Below are 10,852 nucleotides of genomic sequence, written 5' to 3' on the forward strand. Positions count from 1 at the left end.
TACGTTGTACTGTTTACTTTTTCTTGTCCGCGCTTCTTCTAGGGTGATGTTTTAATGGTTGGCTTGAGTTTTCAGTCTTTCGTTATAAGATTGTGTCGCAATTCTTGATTTTCTTGTTCTTCGGTTTCTCTGCTTCTCACGGTGTTCATTTCCGTTCGTTGGGAACTTAAAAATGATTCGCTGTCTTCGTCTGTTTCGTTTTTTCGCCGTTCTTTTTGTTTTCGACGTTTTTATTCAGAACTGGCAAGATCTCCTCTTCTCTTACGATATGACATTGTCTAAAATATATATGAACTCGACCTTTTATTAACAAGTAAACTAAGTACACTTTACACACTTTATTTTCGACTTATATTCCTCACTGCATCACTTTGACTACTCACACTTCACTGTTTGTTTTTATTCGTTCACTGCGCTACTTTTTCGATTCCTGCCTTCGTCACTGATAAGAAACTGACATTCGGGCCCACGACGGGTCTAGCTTTATATATACCCCTACGAATCACTAGCCGAATTCCAGAACGTACCGCCGGCCGGAGTGGCCGTGCGGTTCTAGGCGCTACAGTCTGGAACCGGGCGACCGCTACGGTCGCAGGTTCGAATCCTGCCTCGGGCATCGATGTGTGTGATGTCCTTGGGTTAGTTAGGTTTAATTAGTTCTAAGTGCTAGGCGACTGATGACTTCAGAAGTTAAGTCGCATAGTGCTCAGAGCCATTTGAACAATTTTTTGAACCAGAACGTACCAAAAAGGCTTCGAATGGTCCACAATGTTCCAGAACATTCCACAACGTTCCAGAGTGTTCTGGAATACTTCACTATGATCTGGAATTCCCCAACATTTCAGAAAAATCCGGGTCATTGTGTAACATTCCGGAACATTCTGGAATGTTCTCGAATACTCTCGAATGTTCTGGAATGTTCTCGAAATTTCTAAAGGACGAAACTTTCCAGCCCTTGTAGCTTCAAAAGTAAGCCTTTCGCGTAAAAAAGAGGAACCTTCTTCATGGATGGGGGATAGAGGGCGACCACACCATGTAATTCCCTTGATCGTACCGGGACTCGTTTCTGATTATTAGCGGGACGCACATTGTACACATACTTTTATAATATACATTGATTACTATTATTACTATGATCACTATTAATGGCAACAATGACAGCAGTACAAGTACTGACAGTATTGACTATATTACTTCATAATCAATAATACTCATTCATATTGTCAATATAGACAATCAACTAATTTTAAAACTATTTGTCATATTAAAATTGTTTTTTCTTAGGTAAATATGATGTAAAAAAGTGCTATGTAGGAGAGGGCCTGATAACCCTAATCAGATCAGGTGAAATAAAAAATAAATAAAATAAATATCCAGATAAATGCTGTTGCCGCCGTTTGTAGACGCGAACTGCTGCCTCTGACGTCGAAGACTCATGCGAAATATTTTATTAGTGGTTGACTGATTGGTTAGTCGACTCAAGAGAAAGAGGTATTTCATCCATAGCTGGAAGCATATGAGTATTCATATTCTTCTTGGTCGGCACCAAGGTATGTGGTGTTGCAGATACACTCTGCCTGATTTCGTACACGTTCTTAATATATTTGCGCTGAAAACTCGAAGGCATCGTATTAAGCCATCGATTGATTTTTTTCTGACTTCCTTTAACTTCTTCCATTTCTTCTTTTCCCTTCCCTTATTAGTTACTGCCACGAGTACATCGTTTTCAAAATGTTTGCGAATTGTATAACTTAGGTGGGACATGAGTACCAGCCCGACATTTACCTAGTGGGATGTGGGAAACCAACTAAAATACAAGTACATCGAGGCTGGCCAGTATAGCCGCTCTCGTTATTCGCAGCGTAGATTCTATCCGGGGATACGCCGTGATAAACATCGCAGCTATCCTGGCGAGTCTTTTAACATCCTTTTTAAAATGTCCAAAATAACAAGCATTATATCCCCAGGACTTACTGTAATTTTTAGTTTCTTAACTGGTGCACCGATACAGACGACACGTCATTTTAATAGCTGGCGTTTGGATACGTGGTAAGGTGAGTGGGATGTAAGTGTTAAGACTGTACGACTTCTTCCCCGACATAAGGGAACGGTTGGGAGTGAAACATACTGATTTCAGACGCCGTATGGTAGATTTCTTAACAGTAAACGGACCTTATCAGACGCACTTATAAGGAGACGGCACGACCGTGGGGTCGGGGATTTGCCCGAAATTTTGTGTGGTGAAAGAGGACCCTTAACACCTTACGTGGCTAAAATATTAGGACGCACTACCCGGAAAATCCCGGGAAAAAATCGATCCAAAGTTTCTTAGGTGCCTTATGAATATACAATGTTAGTCTATTGCCGAGCCGCCGTCCGGCCTACATGGTTAGCGGTTGGGTTTATTACGCCACTGGTCTCGGGTTCGATTCCTCCTCTGGCACTTTTTTTTCTTCTGTTTCATTTTCTTTTGTTATTCCACGAATTATTCAGAAAGTTTCCCAAACCTACATTGTCTTTAACAAATTACTTACATTATTGAATAAAATGAAAGAGGAAGCCGCCTGGTAGAATTTTGCACAGAGCACAACATAATCATAACTAACACTTGGTTTAAGAATCATGAAAGAAGGTTGTATACATGGAAGAACCCTGGAGATACTAAAAGGTATCAGATAGATTATATAATGGTAAGACAGAGATTTAGGAACCAGGTTTTAAATTGTAAGACATTTCCAGGGGCAGATGTGGACTCTGACCACAATCTATTGGTTATGACCTGTAGATTAAAACTGAAGAAACTGCAAAAAGGTGGGAATTTAAGGAGATGGGACCTGGATAAACTAAAAGAACCAGAGGTTGTACAGAGATTCAGGGAGAGCATAAGGGAGCAATTGACAGGAATGGGGGGAATAAATACAGTAGAAGAAGAATGGGTAGCTTTGAGGGATGAAGTAGTGAAGGCAGCAGAGGATCAAGTAGGTAAAAAGACGAGGGCTAGTAGAAATCCTTGGGTAACAGAAGAAATATTGAATTTAATTGATAAAGGAGAAAATATAAAAATGCAGTAAGTGAAACAGGCAAAAAGGAATACAAACGTCTCAAAAATGAGATCGACAGGAAGTGCAAAATGGCTAAGCAGGGATGGCTAGAGGACAAATGTAAGGATGTAGAGGCCTATCTCACTAGGGGTAAGATAGATACCGCCTACAGGAAAATTAAAGAGACCTTAGGAGATAAGAGAACGACTTGTATGAATATCAAGAGCTCAGATGGAAACCCAGTTCTAAGCAAAGAAGGGAAAGCAGAAAGGTGGAAGGAGTATATAGAGGGTCTATACAAGGGCGATGTACTTGAGGACAATATTATGGAAATGGAAGAGGATGTAGATGAAGATGAAATGGGAGATATGATACTGCGTGAAGAGATTGACAGAGCACTGAAAGACCTGAGTCGAAACAAGGCCCCCGGAGTAGACAATATTCCATTGGAACTACTGACGGCCGTGGGAGAGCCAGTCCTGACAAAACTCTACGATCTGGTGAGCAAGATGTATGAAACAGGCGAAATACCCTCAGACGTCAAGAAGAATATAATAATTCCAATCCCAAAGAAAGCAGGTGTTGACAGATGTGAAAATTACCGAACTATCAGCTTAATAAGTCACAGCTGCAAAATACTAACACGAATTCTTTAGAGACGAATGGAAAAACTAGTAGAAGCCAACCTCGGGGAAGATCAGTATCAGAAGAAAGTATTCGTATGGAGTGTAGCCATGTATGGAAGTGAAACATGGACGATAAATAGTTTGGACAAGAAGAGAATAGAAGCTTTCGAAATGTGGTGCTACAGAAGAATGCTGAAGATTAGATGGGTAGATCACATAACTAATGAGGAAGTATTGAATAGGATTGGGGAGAAGAGATGTTTGTGGCACAACTTGACCAGAAGAAGGGATCGGTTGGTAGGACATGTTCTGAGGCATCAAGGGATCACCAATTTAGTATTGGAGGGCAGCGTGGAGGGTAAAAATCGTAGAGGGAGACCAAGAGATGAATACACTAAGCAGATTCCGAAGGATGTAGGTTGCAGTAGGTACGGGGAGATGAAAAAGCTTGCACAGGATAGAGTAGCATGGAGAGCTGCATCAAACCAGTCTCAGGACTGAAGACCACAACAACAACATTGAATAAAAATTACTTTCTTTTTGTCCAACAACACCATTCATGGTGGTGGGTTTCCCATTTTTCATTGTAAAGTATATGAGGAGAAACATTGGTTTTTTAATCAGAATAACAAAGTCGATTGGAAAACATTCAATTTTTGTACATATAATAATTATAAACAACAACCGCACTGGAAATTATCGTAAAAACAAACAAACAAATAATTTTTGCGACATCTTGTGCAACATATAAAAGCGGATTTTTTACAGTCACAGGACGTTTGCAATAAATCTGTACAAAAACATGCCCCATTAACATTTACGAAAATGTTTTGAGTTTCTGATAATTTTGAGGCAAACCAGGCATACTGAATCATGTCTCGGAACACTGGTGACGATAATTGATGGTGATTCATAGAATGAATTTTTATACAGTCTCCCAGGGAACTAATTTCACAATTCTCCTGTAACAATGCGCTGCAATTTTGCAAGCGCTTTATGAAATTTTTAACTTGCCTGTAAAAGTAAACATCACAAGGTTGCACCAAAGAAGTGCATCTTGGAGGTATGACTTTTACAGACCAAGTTGGCATATTTTCGTCATCTTGAAAAATTGCATCATATCTCTCCGGATTCGTTTGACCTCCCCAAGAGTCAGAAGGAAAAAAAAAGTGCTAGAGGAGGAATCGAACCCGAGACCTCCGGCGTAACTCTGCGAGCCCTAACCATCTAGGCCAGAAAGAGGCTCGGCAATGGACTAACATTTTACACTCATCAGGCACCTAATTAACTTTGGGTCGATTTTTCTTGGGATTTTCCGGGTAGTAATATTTTAACCACGTGAGGTGTTAGGGGTCCTCTTCCACCAAACAAAATTTCGGACAAATCCCCGACCCCAAGGTCGTGCCGTCTCCTTTGATTGAGCGTGAGACAGACATCTACGTGCACATGCGGGGAGGAAGGTTCCCCAGAACACACTGTCTTTCTGCGTGCAATACGCGAACAGGAGACGTGCACTACACTTAGACCTAGCAGAAACAGACAAACATATATACACAGCAATAAGAGAGGACGAACAGTGGGCACAACTAAATGCGCTAACAAACGGTATTTCAAAAGCAACACATGAAGAGTACCTGCGGACACGACATAGACACGCGTATATGCAACATAACAACAATCTGCAGAGGGTGGACTGCGAGACCCACAGTGACAGCGGCAACAGTGAACCTAAAGAGGATGAGGAAGAGGAGGAGGAAGATGAGATGTGCCAGTAAATAAGACACCTGGAATTATGAATCAGAAATGTTGTTGTTGTGGTCTTCAGTCCTGAGACTGGTTTGATGCAGCTCTCCATGCTACGCTATCCTATGCAAGCTTCTTCATCTCCCAGTACCTACCGAGCGAGGTGGCGCAGTGGTTAGCACACTGGACTCGCATTCGAGAGGACGACGGTTCAATCCCGTCTCCAGCCATCCTGATTTAGGTTTTCCGTGATTTCCCTAAATCGTTTCAGGCAAATGCTGGGATGGTTCCTTTCAAAGGACACGGCCGATTTCCTTCCCCATCCTTCCCTAACCCGAGCTAGCGCTCCGTCTCTAATGACCTCGTTGTCGACGGGACGTTAAACGACACTAACCTAACCTAACCCAGTACCTACTGTAGCCTACATCCTTCTGAATCTGCTTAGTGTATTCATCTCTACGATTTTTACCCTCCACCCTGCCCTCCAGTACTAAATTGGCGATCCCTCGATGTCTCAGAACATGTCCTACCAACCGAACCCTTCTTCTAGTCAAGTTGTGCCACAAACTCCTCTTCTCCCCAATTCTCTTCAATACCTCCTCATTAGTGATGTGATCTACCAATCTAATGTTCAACATTCTTCTGTAGCACCACATTTCGAAAGCTTCTATTCTCTTCTTGTCTAAACTATTTATCGTCCACGTTTCACTTGCATTCATGGCTACACTCCATACAAATACTTTCAGAAACGACTTCCTGACACTTAAATCTATACTCAATGTTAACAAATTTCTCCTCTTCAGAAACGCTTTCCTTGCCATTGCCAGTCTACATTTTACATCCTCTCTACTTCGACCATCATCAGTTATTTTGCTCCCCAAATAGCAAAACTCCTTTACTACTTTAAGTGTCTCATTTCCTAATCTAATTCCCTCAGCATGACCCGACTTAATTCGACTATATTCCATTATCCTCGTTTTGCTTTTGTTGATGTTCATCTTATACCCTCCTTTCAAGACACTGTCCATTCCGTTCAACTGCTCTTCCAAGTCCTTTGCTGTCTCTGACAGAATTACAGTGTCTTCGGCGAACCACAAAGTTTTTATTTCTTCTCCATGGATTTTAATAGCTACTCGGAACTTTTCTTTTGATATAACATGACAAAATACCCTGGCAGATTGTACATATCGGTAAAACAATTGTTAAGGAGAGCGAACACTAGAGTAGATGTAGTGTAATGTGTTGTCAATCTAGCAAAGAAAGCACCCGGCATTGTAGTTGGATGAATACCTAATGTTAATGTATAGGATTAGCAACACAGTTTCTCTACTAATAACTGTGAAGTATTTTTTTGTGACTGGCCGTCAACAGCTCGAAGAAGCCATTCCGAGGTATTCACCGCCAGTCACAATCGGTGATGACACTAACAAATCTCTCCCCCGTCATATCATCTTTTTATATTCTTCTTAAAACAACAATGTTTTATTTAAATTCCAACTTCAAAAAATGGTTCAAATGGCTCTGAGCACTATGCGACTTAACTTCTGAGGGCATCAGTCGCCTAGAACGTAGAACTAATTAAACCTAACTAACATAAGGACATCACACACATCGATGCCCGAGGCAGGATTCGAAACTACGACCGTAGCGGTCGCTCGGTTCCAGACTGTAGCGCCTAGAGCCGCACGGCCACTCCGGCAGGCCCAATCTCAAAATATTGTGTTTTAAAGAAACAATAGCCAATTCTTTGTCAAATTTTGCAGAAAAAAAACAAAAAAGCTACAAAAAACATGACGAACGAGAAGTGTAATCTGGACGATTTGTTTTGAAGTATCAGATAACAGGTCTTTAATTTGCAATAAATAAATAAAGAAAAAATAAGTAAATAATAAATTTTCTTAACAAGTTGTGGAGAACTGGATCAATGATGACATCGTTAGTCTTCTCTGGTATAATTTTTGATTGGCGATTGTGTTGTCTGGCGTCATATTTCATATGACAGAAGCAAGGTACTAACGATTGGCTGTAGCGTAATTTCCACCATTGTCCCGCTGCTATTGACGGAAAACATGCAATGCCGCAGGCAGCGGTCAGCAGTGGAAGTGAATATTTTAATTACAAGAACTGTTTCGCCATTGTATTACTCGCCGTTGCTGACGTAAAATATAACTATTGATAGATGGAAAGGAAGAATATCAGATAGGGGGTGGGTGGGTGTGGTGTTTAGCAAGCATGTATTGAGCCATAAAGTCACAAATAAATCATTGAAGATTTCTGAACCAAGACTGTTACCGTCCAGAACGCAGTAAGTTACGTATTATTTCTTCGGTGATGGAGCATTCGTTCTTTCAGGAAGTATTATCAAAATCTATTTATTTAGGATATCATGAAAAAGGATCTGAAGAAAGAGTATAGGACTACTGATTCCGCAGAGCGAGATGATCTGTGGAAAATCTATTTCGTACACTATCTTCAGTTTTTCGGGTTATGAAGAAACCGATGCTATCAGAACCAGTATATGCGACCTTAGTAATGCTGGCAACAGGATACCTACGCATCTTTTTAAGAGCAAGTGATGATTCTTGTCATGTTTGTACTCTTCCAAGGAGCTCTGATGATGAAACAGAAGCGTCTATTAGACATAAATTGGAGGCAAGGTAATGAAAGTATTAAAAGTCTTCTACCACTGGAAAGGCACGCGCGAAGGTTTATTAGAAAAGCGCCTGAGGTAAGTCATGAAACTGCTGAATATTGTAGGCAAAAACGTCAGTCAGCTGGCAAGAAAATTATGTTGTACGAATCTTAATGGTATCTGCTATTCATGAAAAACAACATTGATTTGAAGGGAAACCACGTACTTTTGTACACTTTTGGTGTACCAGAAATACAAAAGGAAGCTACAAAGAATTTTGGTGTACAAGGTAAATTGATATAGACATTTTATAAAATACTCTATTATGTTATAAATACTAACCTTTCGTTGTGCTTGTAGATTTCTTTACCTTTGTTTGTGCCTCTTCAAAGAGGAGGGAAGCCTTGTTATATTTTTCTTGCATTTGTTTACGCGAACGCCTAGTTCTTCAGCAAATACCATCCATGCATCTTGTCTTATCGGTTTATCGTAGTGTACCGAGTGCGAGGGTCCCATAAAATAGACCGTTGTCTGTACTTCAGGACATTATAAATTGAAGTACTCCGCTGCACTTTTCTGTCTGTATGTGAGAGCTAATCTCAGGAACTACTGTACGAAATTTGATACACAGTTTTCACTAGTAGATATACTGATTCGCTAGGAACGTTATTGTATACACTCTAATTTATAATTACGGTAATGATGAGTGTCTCATTTACACTATTTGGTCAAATGTATTCGGACACATCTACATTATGTGATCGAAATTATCCGGACAGCTGGCTGAAACTGGCTTACAAGTTCGTGGCGCGCTCCATCGTTAATGCTGGAATTCAATATGATGTTGCCCCCCCCCCCCCACCACTCTTAAGGGCTTGATGACAGCTTCCACTCTCGGAGGCATACGTTCAATCAGGTGCTGGAAGGTTTCTTAGGGAATGGCAGCCTATTCTTCACGGAGTGCTGCATTGAGAAGAGGTCGCTGAGGCCTGGCATGAAGTCGGCGTTCCAAAACATCCCAAAGGTGTACTACAGGATTCAGGTCAGGACTCTGTGCAGGCCAGCCCATTACAGGGATGTTATTGTCGTATAAACACTCCGCCACAGCCTGTGCATTATGAACAGGTGGTCGACCGTGTTGAAAGATGCAATCGCCAACCCCGAATTCCTCTTCAACGGTGGGAAGCAAGAAGGAGCTTGAAACATCAATGTAGTCCTGTGCAGTGATAGTGCAATGCAGAACAACACGGGGTCTAAGCCTCCTCCATGAAAAACACGACCACACCATAACACCACCGCCCTTTAATTTTACTGTTGGCACTACACACGCTTGCAGATTTCACCGAGCATTAGCCATAAGCACACCCTGCCATCGGATCACCACATTGCGTACCGTAATCCGTCACTCCACACAACGTTTTTCCACTGTTCAATCGTCCAATGTTTACGCTCCTTACAACAAGGGAGGCGTCGTTTAGCATTTACCACTCGACGATGAAATCCCAGTTTTCTCACCTCCCGCCTAACTGTCATACTGCAATGGATACTGACGCAGTTTGGAATTCCTGTGTGACGGTTGGGATAGATGTCTGCCTATGACACATTACGAGCCTCTTCAACTGTCCGCCGTTCTGTGAGATAACAGACGAGGTCGGCGTGTACGCTTTTGTGTTGTACGTGTAGAGAGGATATAAAATGTAGACTGGCAATGACAAGGAAAGCGTTTCTGAAGAAGAGAAATTTGTTAACATCGAGTATAGATTTAAGTGTCAGGAAGTCATTTCTGAAAGTATTTGTATGGAGTGTAGCCATGTATGGAAGTGAAACATGGACGATAAATAATTTGGTCAAGAAGAGAATAGAAGCTTTCGAAATGTGGTGCTACAGAAGAATGCTGAAGATTATATGGGTAGATCACATAACTAATGAGGAAGTATTGAATAGGATTGGGGAGAAGAGAAGTTTGTGGCACAACTTGACCAGAAGAAGGGATCGATTGGTAGGACATGTTCTGAGGCATCAAGGGATCACCAGTTTAGTATTGGAGGGCAGCGTGGAGGGTAAATATCGTAGAGGGAGACCGAGAGATGAATACACTAAACAGATTCAGAAGGATGTAGGCTGCAGTAGGTACTGGGAGATGAAGAAGCTTGCACAGGATAGAGTAGCATGGAGAGCTGCATCAAACCAGTCTCAGGACTGAAGACCACAACAACAACAGTGTATGCCATGTGTGATTGCACATTAGATGCGACGACAGGAGGGCCCGCTAGTGTAAAAGATGGCGGGAACTCTTGCGTTGTCAATGTAGAAGCGGTAACAGCTGGATGGCACGAATAGGAGAGCTGAGTGAATTCGAACGTGGAACAGTCACTGGATGCCAAATGCTCAATGTAAACAACAGTATCCAAAGACTACAATACGCAGAAAAAACAATTGCCAATCAAATCGTGTTGCCAACATATTATAAAGTGTTTGGAAAGACCGGAAGTTTTGAAAAACGATTTTTCAATGAACATGTATCCATGGAAATTCAATGTCGCGACATGCCCTCTACAGCACATTATTGAAAATAATATTTTCAATACTTGGAGTAGAGCTACAGGTAAGATGTCATTTTAAAGAGGAAGATCTGTAGTATTTTATTTCACAATAAAATGAAAACCCAAAATGTCATCATTTTTAGGTTCCGGGTTCCCTTAAGAGTTTATCGTTGCACCATGACGAAGGGCACTGTACACCGTAACCCGTGCACTCTCCCATAAGACCGTCGCCATGACGAATGTCACGATCAGCCTCGTAACGCGCGA

The sequence above is a fragment of the Schistocerca americana genome, chromosome 9, assembly GCF_021461395.2.
Source record: "Schistocerca americana isolate TAMUIC-IGC-003095 chromosome 9, iqSchAmer2.1, whole genome shotgun sequence".
Lineage (NCBI taxonomy): Eukaryota > Metazoa > Arthropoda > Insecta > Orthoptera > Acrididae > Schistocerca > Schistocerca americana.